Genomic DNA, 5,119 nt, shown 5'->3' with positions numbered 1-5,119 from the left:
TCCCATTCTGAAGGCTGTCTTTTCACCTTGCTTATACTTTCCTTTGTTGTGCAGAAGCTTTTAATTTTAATTAGGTCCCATTGGTTTATTTTTGCTTTTATTTGCAGTATTCTGGGAGGTGGGTCATAGAGGATCCTGCTGTGATGTATGTCGGAGAGTGTTTTGCCTATGTTCTCCTCTAGGAGTTTTATAGTTTCTGGTCTTACATTTAGATCTTTAATCCATTTTGAGTTTATTTTTGTGTATGGTGTTAGAAAGTGTTCTAGTTTCATTTTTTTACAAGTAGTTGACCAGTTTTCCCAGCACCACTTGTTAAAGAGATTGTCTTTTCTCCATTGTATATTCTTGCCTCCTTTATCAAATATAATGTGTCCATAGGTGCATGGATTTATCTCTGGGCTTTCTATTTTGTTTCACTGATCTATATTTCTGTCTTTGTGCCAGTACCATATTGTCTTGATGACTGTGGCTTTGTAGTAGAGCTTGAAGTCAGGCAGGATGATTCCTCCAGTTCTATTCTTCTTTCTCAAGATTGCTTTGGCTATTTGAGGTTTTTTGTATTTCCATACAAATTGGGAAACTATTTGTTCTAGGTATGTGAAAAATCCCGTTGGTAGCTTAATAGGGATTGCATTGAATCTATAGATTGCTTTGGGTAGTATACTCATTTTTACTATATTGTTTCTTCCGATCTATGAACGTGGTATATTTCTCCATCTATTGGTGTCCTCTTTGATTTCTTTCACCAGTGTTTTATAGTTTTCTATACATAGGCCTTTAGTTTCTTTAGGTAGATATATTCCTAAGTATTTTATTCTTGTCATTGCAACGGTAAAAGGAATTGTTTCCTTAGTTTCTCTATTTCCTCATTATTAGTGTATAGGAATGCAAGGGATTTCTGTGTGTTGATTTTATATCCTGCAACTTTACTATATTCATCGATTAGCTCTAGTAATTTTCTGCTGGAGTCTTTAGGGTTTTCTATGAAGAGAATCATCTCATCTGTAAACAGTGAGAGTTGTACTTCTTTTCAAGTTTGGATTCATTTTATTTCTTTTTCTGCTCTGATTGCTGTGGCCAAAACTTCCAAAACTATGTTCAATAGTAGGGTTTAATAAACTCTTAATTTAATACGACTATAATTCCTAGAGTTACAATGATGAAAATAGCATGTCTGTCTGTGTGTGTGTTGGGGGGGGGGGGTCTGTGTATACCTTTGTGTGTGTCTGTGTGTTTCTATGTCTGTGTGTCTTGTGTATGTCTGTGTGTCTTGTGTGTGTCTATGTGTTTCTATGTCTGTGTGTGTCTCTATGTGTGTCCTTATGTGTTTGTGTGTGTCTGCATGTCTGTGTGTGTGCATGTGTCCATGTGCGTGTTTGTGTGTTTGTGTGTGTGTGTGTCTGTGTTTGCATGTTTCTGTGTGCCCCATTTTTCTTGTTCCTGGACTGAAAACCATGGGGGCAACTCTGCAGTTAATGGGAACAGGTCACTGCGAGATTGCACAGACACCACACGTGCTACACTTTACAGTCATTTCTCTAATAATCTAACGAGTGAAGGAGTGACTTTTCTCGAGCACAGAAGGATCCAGAGTTTCCATAACTAACACATAAGGCCAGCAGAAAGTGGGGGTGTGGTCAGGAGATGGGAGTTGCATGAATCACTGAGTCAGGGAGACAGCTGCTGCCATTTAATTCTTGAGAAAACATTACCAGGCGGTAAACACCTCATGACTGTTCCCAACTCACGAGATCCTTTGGAGACTGTGCATCTGGAAAGGGGAGACATTTCTTCCATTAATATTGTGCAAAGAAACAAAAATTTTTTAAACTACGTCATGTATATCAGTTAGATGAACCAAAGTTTTTTGAATTCTCAAATGTATTTAAGGATTCACTCGTGGGATGGTGGGCCCACATTTCCCGACTCTGTGATTCTTCTTCACAAAGAATGAGAACATAACTTGTAGGAGGACAAATTTTTATACTGCACGTGTGTGCTATAGCAAATGAATTTAATAAATAGGCCATTTCATAAATATACCATAAATATAAATGTAACTATTGTTTGCTTATTTATTTATAAATAAATCAGTTCAGTTCAGTCCAGCCAGTCAGTCGTGTCAGACTCTGTAACCGCATGGACTGCAGCACGCCAGGCTTTCCTGTCCATCACCAGCTCCCAGAGCTTGCTCACACTCCTGTCCATTGAATAAGTGATGCCATCCAACCAGCTCATCCTCTGTCATCCCCTTCTCCCGTCTTCAATCTTTCTCGGCATCAGGGTCTTTTGCAATGAGTCAGGTCTTTGAATCAGGTGGTCAAAGGAATGGAGTTTCAGCTTCAGCATCAGTCCTTCCAGTGAATATTCAAGATTGATCTCCTTTGGGATGGACTGGTTGGATCTCCTTGCTGTCCAAGGAACTCTCAAGAGTCTTCTCCAACACCACAGTTCAAAAGCATCAATTCTTCAGCGCTCAGCTTTCTTTATGGTCCAACTCTCACATCCATACATGATTTCTGGAAAAACCATAGCCTTGACTAGATGGACCTTTGTTGGCAAAGTAATGTCTCTGCTTTTTAATATGCAGTTTAGGTTTGTCATAGCTTCCCTTCCAAGGATTAATTTCCATAAAATTTGCAATATAGTTATCAATAATATATCGTTATAAATTGGTACAGGGTTGTTTGTGTGCTATCAATGTTTAAGGTGATAGCAATGTATAACAGTGGATATATATTTACTGTTTAATGCTGTATGAGTTTCATATAATAAAATATACTCAAATACAGAAATGTTTACATGGTTTACATAATTTATAAATAAGTATTGGAAGTCCCTGGTGTCCTCATGGTAAAGAATCCACCTGCTAGGGCAGGGGACACGTGTTTGACCCGTGTTCCATGAAGATTCCATGTGCCCCGGGGCAGCAAAGCCCTTGCACCACAACTACTGAGCCCATGTGCTGCAACTACTGAAGCCTGTGCTCAGGAGCCCATCCTCCAAAATAAGAGAAGCCACTGCAATGAAAAGTCTGTGCACCACAACTAGAGTAACCCCCACTTGCTGCAAGTACAGAAAGCCTGCATGCTCAACAAAGACCCAACACAGCCAAACATAAATAAATACATAAAATGCTTCTATATGTCTAATTCATGTGTTACTTGGCTGATCATATCAATATAATAAATGTGGCTGTAGATAACACTACATAAATGGATTACAGCTTATAGCACATCCTTATACTGCATAGAGATATGGAGCTATTTCCTCGGAGTCTTCTAAAGGAAGCAGAAAGTTGCTGATATTCCATTTTTTGTCAGTACAGGAGCAGGTAAGCTACCAGATAATGGGATCCTGGGACAACCAGGGTTCTAGAACATTATAGGGATGAGCCAGAAGCAGCGAGAGGAGCAACAAGGGAACTGTAATGAATATCTCGTATCAATCTATAATGGAACAGAATCGGAAAAACACTGCTAAGTCACTTCAGTTGTGTCTGACTCTGGGCGACCCCATAGACAGCAGCCCACCAGGCTCCCTGTCCCTGGGATTCTCCAGGCAAGAACACTGGAGTGCGTTGCCATTTCCTTCTCCAATGCATGAACGTGAAAAGGGAATGTGAAGTTGCTCAGTTGTGTCCAACTCTTCGTGACCACATGGACTGCAGCCCACCGGCTCCTCGGTCCATGGGATTTTCCAGGCAAGAGTACTGAAGTGGGTTACCATTCCTTTCTCTGTGAAAAACCCTAGATATGAATATATGTATAACAATCACTGCTGCACAGCAGAAACTAACAACACCATAAATTAAGGATATTTCACTGTTCTAAAAACAGGTAAGGAAGGCAGGAAGGAATCAAATCACAGTAAACTCCAATGCAAAGAAAAGAACTGCAGGGCTCGGCTCCCAGAAGGGTGTGTCTCCACCCACTTCCATTCCCAGGATCCCACCAGTCATGTGGTGACCTGTCCTCAGCAGGGCAGACAGTAACCTGAGGTCAGTCTGCCAGGGTAGGGGTGCAGAAACGGAGCCCAGAAGCAGTGACTTCCTTCTGCTACTTTACGTCTCAGATGAAACACCACTCCCCTACTGCATCAGAAGTGAATATTCTCAAGACACAAGTCCACCGTCGCCCAGGAGCTTAGCGACACGGCTCACACCATGCCCAAGGCACCCTTCGTTCAGAATCCATGTAAACATGCTTCACCTTGTCACCTCCTGCTTCAACATTTTTAGCAATCTCCAGGGAGTAAAGAACTAAATCTTACATGAGTCTTAACTTGAAATTCAACAGTACTGACACAGGGACTGTCTTGGTGGTCCAGCGGTTAAAACTCCACCTTCCAAAATGCAGAATGTTGGGTTCCATCCTGGTCGGAGAACAAACATCATGCATGCCCTGGAGCAACTAAGAGTTGACACAGCCAAAAACAAAAAACAAAAAATACTGATGCCAACCTAACTTTCAGGCCAAACACCCACACTTCTATTAAAGACACGCTGTTCGTCTGTCTGTATTTAATCCAAATAGTTTCTTCATTTTTTTTACTTTTTCGATCTTGGTAATGTATTCACCTTTGTATTTTTTATTTACCTACCTTATTATATTTTATAATTTTCTACATTGTTTCATAAATAGACTACACAAGCCTTGATACGAGTTATGGTACTAAATAATTATTTAGTTTTTCTAATTAATTAATTTTGAAAGTGAAAGTGAAGTTGCTCAGTCGTGTCGGACTCTTTGCGACCCCATGGAGGGTAACCTACCAGGCTCCGCGGTCCATGGGAATTTCCAGGCAAGAATACTGGAGTGGGCTGCCATTTCTTTCTCCAGGGGATCTTCCCAACCCAGGGATCGAACCTGGGTCTCCTGCATTGCAGACAGACGCTTTACCGTCTGAGCCACTAGGGAAGCCCAAGTGTTGTTTATTTATTTTTAATTTATTTATTTTAATCAGAGGCTAATTACCTTACAATATTGTGGTGGTTTTTGCCATACATTGACATGAATCAGCTGTGTACACATGAATCCATGTGTACATGGATTCCCGCCACCCTCCCCCACCCCACATCCTGAACCACCACCTCCCACCTCTCTCCCCATCTCATCCC

General features: G+C 41.0%; 1 non-coding gene across 1 annotated transcript; it reads right to left on the bottom strand.

Moving 5' to 3' along the window:
- Window positions 1-4,847: 4,847 nt before the first annotated feature.
- TRNAC-GCA (transfer RNA cysteine (anticodon GCA)) lies at window positions 4,848-4,919 on the bottom strand. The gene has a single exon. It is a non-coding gene; the product is annotated as a tRNA-Cys (tRNA).
- Between the last annotated feature and the right edge of the window lie 200 nt (window positions 4,920-5,119).

This window comes from Bos javanicus, chromosome X, assembly GCF_032452875.1.
Source record: "Bos javanicus breed banteng chromosome X, ARS-OSU_banteng_1.0, whole genome shotgun sequence".
Lineage (NCBI taxonomy): Eukaryota > Metazoa > Chordata > Mammalia > Artiodactyla > Bovidae > Bos > Bos javanicus.
Note: the sequence above shows the minus strand (reverse complement) of the source record. Positions and strands in the feature narration are given on the sequence as shown.